The 18482-nt window shown below is 45.1% G+C and overlaps 3 non-coding genes and 1 pseudogene across 3 annotated transcripts; all 4 read right to left on the reverse strand.

Annotated features, from left to right (window-relative positions):
- Window positions 1-166: 166 nt before the first annotated feature.
- Window positions 167-385, reverse strand: LOC142654257 (U2 spliceosomal RNA; annotated as a pseudogene).
- A 6337-nt stretch (window positions 386-6722) lies between these two features.
- On the reverse strand, window positions 6723-6919 carry LOC142654281 (U2 spliceosomal RNA). The gene has a single exon (XR_012848977.1). It is a non-coding gene; the product is annotated as a U2 spliceosomal RNA (small nuclear RNA).
- Window positions 6920-13600: 6681 nt separating this feature from the next.
- Window positions 13601-13791, reverse strand: LOC142653581 (U2 spliceosomal RNA). Its single transcript, XR_012848509.1, has one exon. It is a non-coding gene; the product is annotated as a U2 spliceosomal RNA (small nuclear RNA).
- A 1324-nt stretch (window positions 13792-15115) lies between these two features.
- On the reverse strand, window positions 15116-15303 carry LOC142653885 (U2 spliceosomal RNA). Its single transcript, XR_012848736.1, has one exon. It is a non-coding gene; the product is annotated as a U2 spliceosomal RNA (small nuclear RNA).
- Between the last annotated feature and the right edge of the window lie 3179 nt (window positions 15304-18482).

Consider the following 18482-nt stretch of genomic DNA (forward strand, 5'->3'; position numbering starts at 1 on the left):
TAATTGCATTTAATAAATGAGCTCATTATCACACATGACTGTACAAATGCATTGTCCAACAGGTGTTGAAATAATGGGATTAAAAGGGGAGATCCCATCAGAAAGACAAAAACAATAGCAAACACAAATAGCACTTTTGGAATCTGATTTTAGTCAACACATAAGGGAAGGGTGCACCGGTCCTGGAAATACTGCAATACCAGGTCAATGCGTGGAGTGGACAGAGCAAGCTCTATTTCCATCTCCCTGTTCGAAAAATCCATTTAATATATGGTCCCCAGATAGGGGACGTATCAGATATTAAACTGATAAGAACAGATTTTTTTTTTTTTTTTTTTTTTTTTTTTTTTATTAAACCATTCAGGTTTTTTTGAATAAAACCGAGAACTGTAGTTGTTCAAACCACCTCTCTATTTTTCAAAAAATCTCATCACTCTGGTTCGTTATTTTATTTTTCCATCAAATACAAATTAATTCAAACAAATTCCTCAAACTAAATACCTCCATTTTAACATTCGCCATATCCCTTCCGCATCCATACCTTTTCCTAGATCCCATTTATAATAAAAATACAATTTAGCCAATACCATACTAACCACATCCTCCATCTCAAATACTTCTCTTTTATACACATTCAAATTCCTCGTATTCCACAATACCTCTTTCACACAAGTCAAAAAAATCCACAACACTCTATCCTTTTCACTACCCAAACTACACAAACCAAACAAGACAATTTCATACGTCAAACTCTTCAAACCAGTCAATTCTTCGCACAACCCACTCAACTTTTTCCAAACATCCTTTGCATGCTTACACGACCAAAACACATGACTCACATCCTCATCATCCCCACAACCTTCTCTCGGACACCTTTCAGATGCAACCAAACCTCTTCTTTTCTGAACACTCCTTACAGGCAACACACCATGTACCGACATCCATAACAAATCTTTCTGCTTATTTGACACATCATACGTAACAATCTTCTTCCACACAGACTTAGACTCCATCGAATTCAAACCATTTACAGAACACATCACATTATTCATACACATACTTCTCACAACATTCTTTTCACTCAAAAATCTCTCCATTCTTACATCCTCTAGCTGGAACTTTTTAATAAATTTTTCAACATACAAATACCACCCTGTGCACTGAAAAGCAATTGGTTTACATAAATTACGTTTTTCCCACCTTAGACGCTGAATCACCGTTCCAGCTAGATACTTAGACATTCTGGAAGCCTTGGATTCTTTAAAAAAAAGCTCTACAAAAAAACGTACACAATTAATTCCAATGAAAATCTCCAAATTTGGGAAATCCAAGCCTCCATTACGTCTACTTTTCATTAGAATTTCTCTCTTTGCCTTCTCAATCCCGCTCCCCCATAAAAAAAGGAACAAAACTCTATTCACTTTTTTTAACATAGCTACAGCAGGAGGAAAAACCAGAGCAACATATAAAATCATAGGAAGAATAATACTTTTGACAATTAAAACCTTCCCCGAAAAAGAAAGATCCCTCATTCTCCACATTTCCAACTTTCTCACAATCCTACCACCTAACTCATCCCAACTTTCTCTCCCTTTCAGCTCCTCATCAAACACAATACCCAAAATTTTCACACCATTCACCTGTTCCATATCAGAATCACTCACCCGCTCATTACTGAAAAAAATTTTAAATTTGCTCTTACCCCAATTTATTTTAAAAGCAGACGCAATACAAAACATATTTACGATCAACTTCACTCTGGACATATCATACACTGAATCACACAATACGCAAATATCATCCATATATCCCAAAGCTTTCACACGTTTTCCATCACACCCGGGCACCACCAAACCTTTCACAACCTTATCATTTCTAATCATTTGCAACAATGGTTCAATCGCGCAAATAAATAGGATAGGAGACAACGGACAACCCTGTCGCACACCAGACATAATACAAAATGATTCTGAAAAAAACCCATTCACCTGCACACAACTCTTTGCATTCGCATATAAATTCTTCAACAAACTCACAAACTGAACCGGAAAACCCATTCTCTCTAACACTTTGAACAAAAACACATGCGCCACACGATCAAACGCTTTCTCAAAATCTAACGCACACACAATCACCTTCTTATTCCGACCCTTACAATCCTCAAGCATGTCCCGCACCAACGCCACGTTTTCATGCAATTTCCTTTTCGGTACCGCACATACCTGATCCTCATCAATCACACACCCAATCACATCTCTCATACGATTCGCAATCAGCTTGGCAAAAATTTTATAATCCGTATTAAGCAAAGTAATTGGTCGCCAGTTTTCTAACCGTCTCTTATCTCCTTTTTTATGCAACAAAACTACCATACCCTTCTTCATCACATCACACATATTAGTCCCAGAAAACAACACTCTCATAACTTCTATAACATCCTTCCCAATTATATCCCAATATTTCCCATAGAAATCAGCTGGTATTCCATCGATCCCTGGAGACTTATTTTTAGCCATACTTCCCACCACATCCTTTACTTCACCATCCATAATCTCACCAAGCAAAAACGCACATTCACTTTCAGGAACAAAATTACCCACAATATCCAAAAACTCCTCATCATCACCCAGATCACACTTCTTCACATCATACAGTTTTTTATAAAAATCAGACACCACATCAATCACATCCTTACCAAACACCTCTTTATCATCCTTATCCAATAACACATTCATTCCACTTTTCCCACCACACATTTTTTTAAAGAAAAATCTAGTGCACTTCTCATGATTATCTCTAACCTCCACCTTAGACCTAAATATAATTTCTTTCCCTTTCTCTCGGAACCACTCCTTAATATCTTTTTTTGTTTTTTCCAAATCGTGTCTTACATCCATACCCAAATTTTTACATTGTTGAAGGAACGTCATCCGCATATTAAAGCGTGAATATTCTAATCTTTTCCTTCTCGCTCTTCTATACCCTATCTGTCTAAAAAACCCACCAATCTTTTTTTTCACCCATACCCACCATTCACACACATTAGAGAAAGAACTTTTCTTCCTAACCCAAAACCCATATTTTTTCCCAAACCTAGTTTTTACCCTTTCATCACTCAGAAAACTAACATTCATCTTCCATACCCCTCTACCATAAAATAAATTATTTATAACAAAAACCCCCAACAAACACTCGTGATCTGAAAACCACACTCTCTCCTGCGCATAATCTACACATTTCATTGCAGAGGTAGAAAAAAAGAAAAAGTCCAGACGAGAATCCGTTCTTCCGTCATCGGCATGGTAAGTAAATGGACCTGGTTTCCTGGTGACAGCGTCCTGCAAAGCAAAGTCCTGCAAAATTTTATTCCACAAAACTCCGGTAGCGTCCACATTAGACTCTGTGGATCCAGCTCGGGCCTGCTTCTCCAGGATACAGTTAATGTCCCCAACAATAATTACAGGAACTTTACCGTGTAGAAAAAATTTTAAAGTATCAAAAAGTGCCAACCTATCAGATTTCACAGCATGGCCATAGATATTGATAAGCCTAAACTGCCATCCCTTATAGGCTAGTAACACACAGACACATCTTCCTTCCTGAATGATTTGAGTCTGTTTGATGACAAACTCATTATTTTTAAAAAGGATACCAATTCCATCATTCCTATTTGTGGAAGAAAAGGACCAAATTGCTTCCCCAAACTTCCATTCTTCTTTACTAGGATTTTTTGACAAACCACATTCTTGTACACAAACGATGTCACTGCCCTTAGAGGCCAAAAAGTCCAGGACTGCAGCACGCTTGTGAGCAGAGGAGAACACCCGTACATTTTGAGAGACAATCTTTAATCTCAAAGACATGCGGGCATAGTATGGTTAGTGCAATGTAAAGCCATGAAATAACCAGAACATATCACGTCCCAGGGAAATACATAGCTCTTTCCAGATTTGCCACATTGACTTCACTGAGGAAACCTTCCCCAGGAGAGCTGGGTACTTCTGAGGCCACCTCAGATGACTTAGGGCTAGAACTGGAGTCACTATCCAGCAAAGAAAAAGGATTTGCATGAGCAGAATCTTCCAACAAACCTATCTTCAGTCTCTTCACCGCCTTTCCAGACTTGCCCCTTTTTGAGACCACTTTATGGAAGATTTCCGCACTAGTGGCACTAGGCATCCTAGCCTCCTTCTCATCCTCCTCTGATATTGACCACTCCACTTTAGCTGAGTCGTCCATTTTTGACTCTGGGCTAGAAAAAGACAAAATTTGCATACTTGCACCATTATCATGGGAAGCACACCCAATAGGTGGCGCTGTGTCTTCACCTTCCATAGGCATAACAACAGGTGTTTCCTCAACAATCGGCTCTGCAGGAGGGACCACACCCAACTCCATGCTGCTAATATGTGAGGTTAGAACCTCTCCTAGTACAGCTTTCCCAGGGTCCTGAGAAGCAGCCACAGAAACACTGCCAGCTGGCTCTGGAGTTATATCAGAAATGGCAGCAAGGGAACTTGTTGTTCTCACCTGTCTGCCCCATGTTCTTCTCTCTTGCCCTAAAAAGGGAAACACCTTTGGACATTTTCTGCATGTATGACCAGGCAAACCACAAATGTCACACCTGGATGGGGAAATACACGCACTAGCCTCATGTCCTATTTCCTTGCAATTTCTGCAAACCTTGCCTTTACATTCATCTTTGGTATGCCCGTAGGAAAAACAGGATCTACAAAAGCAAGGCATATCCTGGTAGTACAGATATCCCTTGTTCCCACCAATGGAAAAATTTGCAGGAGGATTCATCACTCCTCCAATACAGCTGGAGTCAGGTTTCAGCCTGACCCAGTACTTGATATCACCATTAAAGACTCCCCATAGGTTCTTCTGCTCCACACCTCCTCTAACATGGGTACAGTAGTGAGCTAAAAAAGCCCTGACCAGCCTTCTATCCAAAAATGGGTTATACATATGAATTGTTATACATTTTTCCACTGCAGAAAAAAGAGGTTGCACTTCAATGGATGTTAAAGCCTCATGCATGTGTTTCTCCTTGAGCAACTGAAAAACGTTTAAACAATAGGCAGCCTCAAAAAAGGATACATCATATGTAGCAATATTGCTAAAAGCTTGGATACAGAATACCTCTACCAACTTAACTCCAGCCAGGTCCAGAAGGATGTTCTCAATGATATGTCCAGTATCAACTTCGTCTCTCCTCTGCTCATTCACCACGAAACGGATAGTGTTACGCACAGCTGCCATCTTGATATGAAATGCCCAACGGCACGGTGATCGCTCCCAAAAACGTCGGAAAGGACTCCACGAAAGGCCGAACCCCCCGGCCCAGACCAGGCAATGAACCTGATCTGAGCCAAAAGGCCGAGAAGCGATAACCCGAATGGGCCGGCCGTTGACCGAGCCTGCCTAATACTGCTGTTCACCCCTTGCAGCGATTGATTCAGCCTACTCCTAGGCAATTCCATGGGGCCCTGCAGGCTCACACACATTTACAGCTACTAAGCGGGAGGGAGGTGAATAAAGGCCGGAGAGGAAGCCAGACAGGATTTGCTTCTTTTGCTTGCACCACAATGCAGTGCTGAAAGAGGAGGAGGAATCTACATAAAAACGCCTTCCTGGCAACGCCCAAATGCCCTCCTGCCATGCAGATAAACACTGGCAGCGGCAGCAAGTGCATGCCCACAGCCACCCCTTGTTCCTTCACACCTTGTATCAGCTTTAATCCAATCCAGTCCGGTGCTGCCTGCTGAGCAGCACTGACCAACACTGCCTGGGCCCAGGCTTTTATCTCTGAGGCAGGCCCCATTATGATGTCAGAAAGCTGGCTCTGGAATCCTGAGGGCTCCACTATGACACGTGCAAAGTTCCGTCTGAACTTTATATAAGACGGTGCGGCTCAGTCAGTCACTCAGTGTTGCCTGAGAGGGCAACACTGCAACAGCCGGCCGCCAGGCTGTCTTTTTTTTGCACAGCTACTTGCCTCCAGGAGGCCACAAGAGGGAGACAAGGGACTGCAAAATGGAAAATAGGCATCCACCAACTTTACAGACAACTTCTCTTTGCTCCTACAACCTCCATCCTTGCACAGTTTGTTATTCTTCCAGGTAACATAGTAACAAATCCAAATTGCTGCTCTCTTTGTAGGCAAGCAAGGGTTTGTTGCAACTGCAATTCTTACTTCTTCTTGAAATGTAGGGACGACAGTACATTCCATCACATCCATCTAGTGTACACAGGTAGGTCCATTGTGGCGGGTAGGCGGCTGGCTGCTTTAATGGCTGTTTGCTGTTCCCCTACTCCACTCCACTCCACTATTTGACTGTGGTGCTGCATCAATCAGTGGCTGGCTCAGGTGCAGCTCTTTAACTTACCTAAAAGGGAGGGCGGAGAGAAGACAAGGAAGGTGAATGAGCTGTTCCAATGTGAAATGCCGGAAACACAGAAACACAGAAGACACACACACACACACACACACACACACACACACACACACACACACACACACACACACAACAAGAGGTGGCAATGTATTAATTAATTGCATTTAATAAATGAGCTCATTATCACACATGACTGTACAAATGCATTGTCCAACAGGTGTTGAAATAATGGGATTAAAAGGGGAGATCCCATCAGAAAGACAAAAACAATAGCAAACACAAATAGCACTTTTGGAATCTGATTTTAGTCAACACATAAGGGAAGGGTGCACCGGTCCTGGAAATACTGCAATACCAGGTCAATGCGTGGAGTGGACAGAGCAAGCTCTATTTCCATCTCCCTGTTCGAAAAATCCATTTAATATATGGTCCCCAGATAGGGGACGTATCAGATATTAAACTGATAAGAACAGATTTTTTTTTTCAGTTGGCTACCCCCTCGCGGGGGTGTCAATGATTTATTTATAAAAATTTCAATTTTACAATAAAACACATTTCAGTTACATAGATAAATACAAAGAATTTTTACATTGTAACAATAGTAAAATCAAATTTTCATAAAATTTTTGTGGAGGGACATGGGGCAAATCTTTATTTATTTGGAGTTCCAGTCAGTCACAAACCATTTATTTAGAAGGGTGGCATTCCTTTTTTTGTCTAGTAAAAAATAAATATACATCTCACTAAAACAAAGACCTAAAACATCATCAACCGATAAAACGTCGTGCTTAAAAAGGAGGATGTTCCTGGCCTTCCATAGAGCTTCTTTGGCGCAATTCATCGTCTTCCATGCAATTATCTTCTGACTCGCGGTTGGGCATCCAAAAAGTCCATATAAAATATCTTCATAGTTTAAGTCCTTTAGGTCTGCCATCTTCACCAAAAGAGGGAATATTTTTTTCCAAAATTGTTTTGCAAAGTCACATGTCCAAAAAATATGTCTTATAGTTTCCTCGGCCTGGCAGCCTTCCCTCGGGCAGACGGCAGACCTCGCGAATCCTCTTCTGTACTGGAATGCCCGGCATGGAAGACATTGATGAACGCAGCTCCAGGCCAGGTCCATCTGTGCATTAAAAAGATAAAACACATTAACCATTTTGAAAATAAAAGCACATCGTTGCGTATTAAAATTCTCTACATTGCTGACCGTCTCGCTCTCTCTCAGGTCTTTAATTATTTTCTTGCTGTTTTTAAGTTCGTTCACGGTCTTCCCTTTTAAATTGAAGAGAGCCACTATTTTTTCTAAAATTACGTAATTCGCTGGTAATTTAAAAGCGTATGGTGAGGATAAAATTATGTTGAACCAACCAAACCTCCGCATAAAAAACCCAGTATTAAAACGTAAAAAGTAAGACCAATAGTGCTCTTTAAAAAGGGAATTAAAACAGAAACTAAAGAACTTAATTAAAAGAAACCTATTAAAATCAGGAAAATCTTTGCCACCCTTTGGTTTGGACTTTATTACCGTTTCTCGTTTCAATTTCTCCATCCTGGAACTCCAAAAGAAGGTAAAACATGCTTTTGTTATTTTTCGTAATAAAACTGTTGGGGGAGGGAACACCATGCTTGTGTATAAAAGAAGGGGTAAAATGACCATTTTTATGATTAAAATTTTTCCCTCCATAGTGAGTTTCCTCATATTCCACATACAAATTTTATTGTTTACCTTCTGCGCCACCATGTCCCAACTTATAAAACCATTGTCGTGCTCACTGAAGGAGATACCTAAAACTTTAATAGTATCTGACACAGGAACGGGTACGTCTCTAAAAACCATGCTTCCTATGCTTAAAATATTACTTTTGCTGAAGTTTATTCTAAAACCGGAAGCACAGCAATAAAACTCAATTTGTTTTAGGGCTTTCTGAAGCGAGAGGGTGTCCCTACAAAGTATCGCCACATCATCCATGTACCCCACTGCTTTAGCCTCTATGCCGCCTCCCCCTGGCAGGGGGACTCCACGTATCTGTTTGTCCCGGCGTATTGCGCATAGCAGAGGCTCTAGTGCACATATGAAAAGCAGTGGGGACAAGGGACACCCCTGCTTCACCCCAGAGTTTAAAAGAACGTCCTGTGTCTTAAAACCATTTACTAAAATTTTGCTTGTGCAATCTCTATAAAAGGCTTTAATAGATAATAAAAAACCTTCAGGTATACCCATCCGCTCTAAAACCTTAAAAAGATAAAAGTGCGATACTCGGTCGAAAGCTTTTTGAAAATCTATGGATAAAATGGCTAATTTTCCGTTTCTAGATTTTGTGTCTTCAATCGCATCTTTTATTAAATTAATATTATCCCAGATGCTGCGGCCTGGCACCCCACACACCTGGTTAGAGTGTATGATGTGGGGTACTATGGCTTTTAAACGGTTTGCGCATAGTTTTGCCATTATTTTGTAGTCACTATTCAGAAGGGTTATTGGTCTCCAATTCTCTAAAACTGCGATGTCACCTTTCTTGTATAGCAAGGAGACCTCACCCTTCCGCCAGGACTTAGGCAGCATCTTGGAATGAAAGACTTCGGTAAAAAGGTTTAAGAGATCATCTTTTAAAATATCATAAAATTTGACATAAAACTCGCTGGGTATACCGTCCGGGCCAGGAACTTTACCTGCTTTAAAACTCTTCACTGTCTCTAAAATCTCCTGCTCCGACAGTTCCTGCAATAAAAAATTCTGGGAGACAGGGTCTAAAACAGTGGTAATCTCCTTCAGCGAGTCACGCATAAAATCACGATCCACAGTTTTCACATTAAAAAGGTCAGTATAAAACTCATGAACTTTACTTAAAAGACCCTGTACATCCGACACCCCATCAATATTTTTAAGAATAGCTTTTTTATTGTTCATTTTCTTAAAAAAGTACCTGGAGCAGGTCTCGTTCTCTTCCACGTGTTGTATCCTAGAACGAAAAATAATTTCTTTGCCTTTCTGCTCCAGGCACTGAGCTATCTCTTTTTTTAAGTTGGTGATGTCATCTTTTACATCTATCTCATGCTCTCTCATCTTGTACAGGGTCTGTAGGCGGGTGTTAAGGATTTTAAAAAAAGCCTGCTTCTCTCTGGCTTTTGCCACACTTTTTTTAATAAAAAATTCTTTTATTTTTCTTTTCATTTTCTCCCACCATTCAGTGATGGGAGCCCGTGTGTCTCTCACCCGCCTACTCTCTTTGTAAAATTCAATAAAATCGGTAAAAACCTGTGGATCATCTAAAAGGGAAACATTTAACTTCCAGGACTTTTTACTAATAATGTTATTAAAATCACGCTTTACATAAAATGATAAAAGCTTGTGATCAGAAAACACATTGGTTAAAACTTCACATTTAAAAGGCAGTAGATTCTCGTTACAAAAAATAAAATCTATCCTGGAGCTACAGGTGGCGTTGCTCCAGGTAACGCCGGCTTCCTCTGGACTGCTCCTGTTACATTCTTTATAAACGTCTTTTAACTTAAAATCACCCACCATATCTTTGAGCAGTCCAGAGGTCTTATCATAGTTCCTGCTTGTAGCACTGGTAAGCCGGCGTTCCCCTCTCAGGATACAATTAAAATCACCTGCGAGGATAAAAGGCTCAGTCGTGTTAATAAAAAGAGGTAAAATCGCTAACATTTCTTCTCTTTTATTTTTGTCAGGTGAGCCATAAAAATTTAAAAACTGCCATTTCACACCGTCAATAAAAGCCTTAACCAATAAAATACGTCCTGGAAGAATCTCTTGGATAAAATCGATTAAAACGTTTCCCTTAAAAAGAATGGCGACCCCTGCTGATCTGGACTCGTTAGATCCAGACCAGACTGATGGACCATACTTCCAATCCTCTTGGTATTTATGGTACTTCATCATATGGGGAATGCCGCACTCCTGCAGGAAAAAAACAGAGGCTGCCAGGCCAGCTAAAAAGCTGAAGAGAGCAACCCTTCTAACTTTGGACTTGGCGCCCCTCACGTTGAGGGAGATTCCCTTTACTTCTGACATTGTGGAGATTAAAATAGCGTCTTGATTTTAAAATAATAAATATTCGTGGAACTTAAAATCAGACATTTCCTCCACCAGCATTACCAGAACTCTCGTTTGCGCTCATATCCCCACCCTCGTCCGAATCGCCTGCAAAGAGGGACGAAAAGGGAGAGGAACTACCTTCACTGAGGGCCGTGCCAGCAACTCTTATCTCATACAAGGGGAGCCCAATCTCGCCTAGCGTCACCTGGGTCTCAACTGGGTGACCACGTAGGTCCATTTCGGGTGGGTCCCCCAAGGGCCCCGCCTCTCCCCCCAGGCTCTGATGGCGCCGTCTTAGAGGGGGAGGTTGCGCACACGGCGGGGTGTCCGGTATCTGGGAGGGAACAGTGCCCACCCTCCTCACCAGGTCAGGCGAGGAAGTGGTCCTAGGAGGAGCCTCACTTTTTTTCACGGTTGTGTCCATCTGCTCCTCCCCTGATTCCCTCCTACCAGCACGCTCCTGTTTTCCCTTTTTTCGGGGACCCACCGCTACCCAGTTCTCCTGCTCGGAGTCAGACTCCTGAGACCCAGGTACAGGAGCAGGCCCGGCACCCACTGGACAACCAGCCCTCTGGGATGCCCCAGTATCATCGGTGGCCTGCTCCTTTTCCGCCTTCCTCTTAGATTGCCTTTTTTCTTTGGCATTGGGCTCCATCCTTTCCTCAGAGGTTGCTGGCCGCGAGGCACCCGCTTTGGCTCCATTATTTCGCACCACTGAAGCCCAGGTGCCTCGCTGCTCCTTCGCTGCCCCGGCATGCTCCTCTCCCCGGGGGTGGGACTGGTCCGCTGGTGGAGCACGTGGGGGCGCCTCGGGTTGCTCATTTTCTTCGCCTCGGTACCTATGGGGACAAGAATAATACAGATGACCAGTTTTTTGGCAAAAATTACATTTTTTCTCTTGTGAGCATTCTCTCATATTGTGCTCTTTGCTTCCACAGTTTCTACAGGTGACATCGCAGTTAAAACTGGTATGTCCATAGGTACCGCAGGCCCTGCAGAAGTTTGGCATCCCTGAAAAATAGAGGTCGCCATTCACATTTCCAATTTTAAAACGAGCCGGTGGTAATCTCGTTTCTTGGGTGGAGGGGTCCTTTATCAAAGTCACTAAAAACTTCCACTTGACGGTCCACACTCCACACTCGTTCATAACTCTCCCCAATAGTTTGACGTTCTTGAAGTAGGCAGCTAGAAATGCTGCCACTTCCATATCCTTCACATATGGGGAGTACATTTTAATCACAACGAGTTTGGTAATTTCAAAGGCATGTTCTACTACCTGGACTCCCGCTACCACGAGTTCACCTTTTCTCCTCTCAGCTCGGTCCATGGCATCACGGAGGATTCCTTCTCCCATAAAGGTTACATCAAATATTCCTCGTTTCGGGTAGTCCTGGATAGCCAAAATCTCGTTTTTGTGGACCGCCAGTAGTTCTTCCAAGATCGTGTTGACTAAAAATTTCACGCCACGTGGACCGCCTCCACCCTCTGCCACGATAAATCGTGCAGAGTTCTTTAGCCGGGCATACACCGGCACCGCATCTGGCTCGCCTGCCATTTCCGTGGCCAGGCCGAACCGCACAGCAAAAAGCTGCGCCCTATGGGGTCCTGAGACGTACCAAAGGGCTGGGGGGGGGATCGCAACTCGTTGCTCAGGACTAAGCCTCTCTCCCAAATAGCAGCACGGGGGTGAAGTCCAGGCGAACCTGGACGATCCCCCGAGGCCGAGAGAGAGGGTACCTGAGCACCTTCTGACCAAAAACCTCCTGTATAAATACACTTGGTCTTAGCCAAAAGGCCGAGAAGCGATAACCCGAATGGGCCGGCCGTTGACCGAGCCTGCCTAATACTGCTGTTCACCCCTTGCAGCGATTGATTCAGCCTACTCCTAGGCAATTCCATGGGGCCCTGCAGGCTCACACACATTTACAGCTACTAAGCGGGAGGGAGGTGAATAAAGGCCGGAGAGGAAGCCAGACAGGATTTGCTTCTTTTGCTTGCACCACAATGCAGTGCTGAAAGAGGAGGAGGAATCTACATAAAAACGCCTTCCTGGCAACGCCCAAATGCCCTCCTGCCATGCAGATAAACACTGGCAGCGGCAGCAAGTGCATGCCCACAGCCACCCCTTGTTCCTTCACACCTTGTATCAGCTTTAATCCAATCCAGTCCGGTGCTGCCTGCTGAGCAGCACTGACCAACACTGCCTGGGCCCAGGCTTTTATCTCTGAGGCAGGCCCCATTATGATGTCAGAAAGCTGGCTCTGGAATCCTGAGGGCTCCACTATGACACGTGCAAAGTTCCGTCTGAACTTTATATAAGACGGTGCGGCTCAGTCAGTCACTCAGTGTTGCCTGAGAGGGCAACACTGCAACAGCCGGCCGCCAGGCTGTCTTTTTTTTGCACAGCTACTTGCCTCCAGGAGGCCACAAGAGGGAGACAAGGGACTGCAAAATGGAAAATAGGCATCCACCAACTTTACAGACAACTTCTCTTTGCTCCTACAACCTCCATCCTTGCACAGTTTGTTATTCTTCCAGGTAACATAGTAACAAATCCAAATTGCTGCTCTCTTTGTAGGCAAGCAAGGGTTTGTTGCAACTGCAATTCTTACTTCTTCTTGAAATGTAGGGACGACAGTACATTCCATCACATCCATCTAGTGTACACAGGTAGGTCCATTGTGGCGGGTAGGCGGCTGGCTGCTTTAATGGCTGTTTGCTGTTCCCCTACTCCACTCCACTCCACTATTTGACTGTGGTGCTGCATCAATCAGTGGCTGGCTCAGGTGCAGCTCTTTAACTTACCTAAAAGGGAGGGCGGAGAGAAGACAAGGAAGGTGAATGAGCTGTTCCAATGTGAAATGCCGGAAACACAGAAACACAGAAGACACACACACACACACACACACACACACACACACACACACACACACACACACACACACACACAACAAGAGGTGGCAATGTATTAATTAATTGCATTTAATAAATGAGCTCATTATCACACATGACTGTACAAATGCATTGTCCAACAGGTGTTGAAATAATGGGATTAAAAGGGGAGATCCCATCAGAAAGACAAAAACAATAGCAAACACAAATAGCACTTTTGGAATCTGATTTTAGTCAACACATAAGGGAAGGGTGCACCGGTCCTGGAAATACTGCAATACCAGGTCAATGCGTGGAGTGGACAGAGCAAGCTCTATTTCCATCTCCCTGTTCGAAAAATCCATTTAATATATGGTCCCCAGATAGGGGACGTATCAGATATTAAACTGATAAGAACAGATACTACACTTGATCTTAGCCAAAAGGCCGAGAAGCGATAACCCGAATGGGCCGGCCGTTGACCGAGCCTGCCTAATACTGCTGTTCACCCCTTGCAGCGATTGATTCAGCCTACTCCTAGGCAATTCCATGGGGCCCTGCAGGCTCACACACATTTACAGCTACTAAGCGGGAGGGAGGTGAATAAAGGCCGGAGAGGAAGCCAGACAGGATTTGCTTCTTTTGCTTGCACCACAATGCAGTGCTGAAAGAGGAGGAGGAATCTACATAAAAACGCCTTCCTGGCAACGCCCAAATGCCCTCCTGCCATGCAGATAAACACTGGCAGCGGCAGCAAGTGCATGCCCACAGCCACCCCTTGTTCCTTCACACCTTGTATCAGCTTTAATCCAATCCAGTCCGGTGCTGCCTGCTGAGCAGCACTGACCAACACTGCCTGGGCCCAGGCTTTTATCTCTGAGGCAGGCCCCATTATGATGTCAGAAAGCTGGCTCTGGAATCCTGAGGGCTCCACTATGACACGTGCAAAGTTCCGTCTGAACTTTATATAAGACGGTGCGGCTCAGTCAGTCACTCAGTGTTGCCTGAGAGGGCAACACTGCAACAGCCGGCCGCCAGGCTGTCTTTTTTTTGCACAGCTACTTGCCTCCAGGAGGCCACAAGAGGGAGACAAGGGACTGCAAAATGGAAAATAGGCATCCACCAACTTTACAGACAACTTCTCTTTGCTCCTACAACCTCCATCCTTGCACAGTTTGTTATTCTTCCAGGTAACATAGTAACAAATCCAAATTGCTGCTCTCTTTGTAGGCAAGCAAGGGTTTGTTGCAACTGCAATTCTTACTTCTTCTTGAAATGTAGGGACGACAGTACATTCCATCACATCCATCTAGTGTACACAGGTAGGTCCATTGTGGCGGGTAGGCGGCTGGCTGCTTTAATGGCTGTTTGCTGTTCCCCTACTCCACTCCACTCCACTATTTGACTGTGGTGCTGCATCAATCAGTGGCTGGCTCAGGTGCAGCTCTTTAACTTACCTAAAAGGGAGGGCGGAGAGAAGACAAGGAAGGTGAATGAGCTGTTCCAATGTGAAATGCCGGAAACACAGAAACACAGAAGACACACACACACACACACACACACACACACACACACACACACACACACACACACAACAAGAGGTGGCAATGTATTAATTAATTGCATTTAATAAATGAGCTCATTATCACACATGACTGTACAAATGCATTGTCCAACAGGTGTTGAAATAATGGGATTAAAAGGGGAGATCCCATCAGAAAGACAAAAACAATAGCAAACACAAATAGCACTTTTGGAATCTGATTTTAGTCAACACATAAGGGAAGGGTGCACCGGTCCTGGAAATACTGCAATACCAGGTCAATGCGTGGAGTGGACAGAGCAAGCTCTATTTCCATCTCCCTGTTCGAAAAATCCATTTAATATATGGTCCCCAGATAGGGGACGTATCAGATATTAAACTGATAAGAACAGATTTTTTGATTGAAAATTGCTTTATTGACAATCAATCGTCATCATACAAACATTACTGCGACGCAGCGCAAGCCATGAAGCAGCAAATAATAAATAATAACAGTCGTCAAACATAACATGACAGTATAATACACAGTACAGGCTAGCCTATGCTATACATTACACCACATGCTACACTAACATTCTTGCATTCACTAAAGCCAAACAACAAAGCATTACAGACAAGTGATGGGATAGGGGAGTGGGTAGGAGGGGATAGGGAAGGGGGAAATCACAGGCCCGAAGCTTTATTGAAAGACAACACACAAGAAGGGAGAGTGGGGGGAAGGGGAGTATCAGTCCTCTTCCTCATCGACGTCCGGGCTGTCCCAGGTGGAATAGTCTCTGAGCAGGCTGTGGATCAGCCTGCGGCAGTCCTGGACGGACACACTCTCTCTCCGCAAAATCAGACGGTTCCTGGCAAACCATATAGCGTCCTTAAAGCAGTTCATAAGGCGCCAGGCTTCCTGGATTGCTCCATCCGTGGTATTCCCAGGAAATAGTCCATAAAGTACCGAGCGGTACGACAGTCTGTTCCTGGGAACTGAGTCCTTGAGTTCGTGTTCCAAGGCTTTCAACAGACCCTGTGCAAAGGGGCACTGCCAGAAAATGTGCAAAGATGTTTCCTCCGTGAAGGGGCACCTGGGGCAGTACCGGGTCTTGCACAGGTTGCGGGCATGCATGAATGACCTAAGAGGCAGTCCTCCCTGGATGGCCATCCATGAAATGTCCTTGTGCCCGTTGGTCAACCTGCCAGATGACACGTTAGTCCAAACAGTCTCCAACGTGTCGGCATGAAGCCCTGGAACAAACTCCAGTGAGTCCTTTGCTCTGATGTGCTTGTGGATCGTCTTAGGTTTCCACAAGTCGGGCTTAAGACCCTCCAGTTGATGCTCCCTCACGAACCGGACGACATCTCCGTAGAACCAGGGAGCGTGCCAGTTGTAAGGGAAGGAGCTGTCCCACTTGTCCCAGCCAAAACCTCGCCAGAGGGGAAGGAGGAAGTAGCGGGACATGGCCTTGCCCGCAGAGCCGTTTGCTGTCCTCAGAGTCCTACGAACACAGTCACATACAAAAGCGATCCGCAGCAGAGTGGGAATGTCGGGTATACCCTTCCCACCTTTGCGGGGCTCCTTGTACATAACAGTCCGCTTTACTCTGTCCATTTTCGAGCCCCAGATGAAGCGAAACACAGTCCTGGTAATGGCCCTCGAGACGGTGGCAAGAGGGGGCCATGCCTGTGCAGTGTATTGTAGCACAGGCAAGACTTCGTTACGCAGGACCATTGCTTTGCCCTCAATAGTGAGTTGTCTGAGGCTCCACAGTCCGATCCTTTGGTTGACTTTGGCCAAGCGTTCTTCCCACGACTTTAGGGCTGCACCTTCCTTACCGAACCAGACTCCCAGAATTTTGATGAAGTCCGGCTTGATAGTAAACGGGAAGGAGGCAGGAGAAGGCAGGTACCACTTTCCGAAGAGCATGGCTTCCGACTTCCCGCAGTTGACTTTTGCCCCTGAAGCGCGTCCGAACTCCTCACAGGTCTGGACGAGTGCAGTCACCGAACTCTGGTCAGCGCAGAAGACGGTCACGTCGTCCATGTACAGCGAGCATTTGACCTCGAAGTGTCCTGGACCTGGTGCGGTGATCCCTCTGATCTCTCCATTCTGCCGGATAGCCTCTGCGAAGAGCTCTATAACACAAACAAAAAGGAGAGGTGAAAGAGGACAGCCTTGTCTAACCCCCGACGATACAGGAAAGGGGTCAGTCTTCCAGCCGTTCACCAGCACCGAGCTGTAAATGTCGCAATACATCAGGTTAACATACAAACAGAACAACCTGCCAAGCCGCAGCCTACGCAGAGCCTTACCCATGAATTCGTGAGAGACCCGGTCAAAAGCCTTCTCCTGATCCAGACTGACCAGGGCCGCGTGTGTACGGCGGCTTTGCATGTAATGCACCGTGTCCCTCACCAGGGCAAGACTGTCGGCCACCCTACGGCCAGGAATGCCGCAGGTTTGGTCCGATCCGATGATCTGTCCGATGACAACCTTCAGTCTGTTGGCCAATACTTTGGCGAGGATCTTGTAGTCCACGTTCAGGAGAGAGATGGGACGCCAGTTTTTCAGGTCACATCTCTCCCCCTTCCGCTTATACAAGATCGTGATCATGCCTTCTCTCAAGGACGGTGGCATTCTACCCTCCACCACCATCTCCTCATAGAGCTCCAGCAGGTCCGGACTGATCAAGTCCCCCAGCGCTACATAGAGCTCTGCTGGGAGACCATCACTGCCCGGGGTCCTGCCGGGTCTGAAGGATTTAGCGGCAGAGAGCAGTTCCTCCACCGTCAGGGGTACATCCATAGCCTCCGTACCTGCAGGATCAAGATGATTAGTGATACCTGACAGGAATTTATCGGCGGCTTCGGGGTCAGTGGTTTTCCGGGAGTAGAGGCTTCGGTAGTAGTCTGTGACGACTCCCATCACCTCCTTCTTCCCAGAATGCATGTTTCCGGTCTCATCTCGAAGTTCCTTCAGGGGCGTGTGGCCGGCATGGAGTTTCCTGAAAAAGAACGAGTTACATTTCTCACCCTTCTCCAGGTTCTCCACCTTGGAACGAAAGACAATTCGCTTGGATTCCTCCTCAAAGTGCCTTTTCAGGCCCTTTTTGGCTTCCTCCAGCTCCTTCCTGACGTCCCAGCCGCATTGAAGGAGGTCTTGCAGGGATCGCAGCTGACGCTGCATCTCTCTGAAGTCTCTCTTCCTCTCACACGCCTGTTGACGACTTTTTGCCTGAAAGAAACAACGAAATTCAACTTTAACATATTCCCACCAGTCACAGGTTTTGTCAAAGAAAACTTTATCATTCCTCCAAACAATATAGGCGTCTCTAAGTTCCGCCAGTACCTCCTCTCTTTCCAGCAGGGCACAATTCAGCTTCCAGGAGCCAGGGCCGGGAGGAAAACCGTGGCCGATGGCACCCTGGAAGAGAATGGCCCTGTGGTCAGAGAAGAAGCAGGGGACCATGGAGTGCCCATGCTGCTTGACTGCCCGGGAGGTGAACACAAAGTCAATCCGAGAACGAAGTGAGCCATCGGGTCGGCTCCATGAATAGTTCACAGAGCCAATCCCCATGGAGCCCACAACGTCCTGCAAGGATGCTTCGGTTACCATCTCGAT

The sequence above is a fragment of the Rhinoderma darwinii genome, chromosome 5 (genome assembly GCF_050947455.1).
Source record: "Rhinoderma darwinii isolate aRhiDar2 chromosome 5, aRhiDar2.hap1, whole genome shotgun sequence".
Classification (NCBI taxonomy): domain Eukaryota; kingdom Metazoa; phylum Chordata; class Amphibia; order Anura; family Rhinodermatidae; genus Rhinoderma; species Rhinoderma darwinii.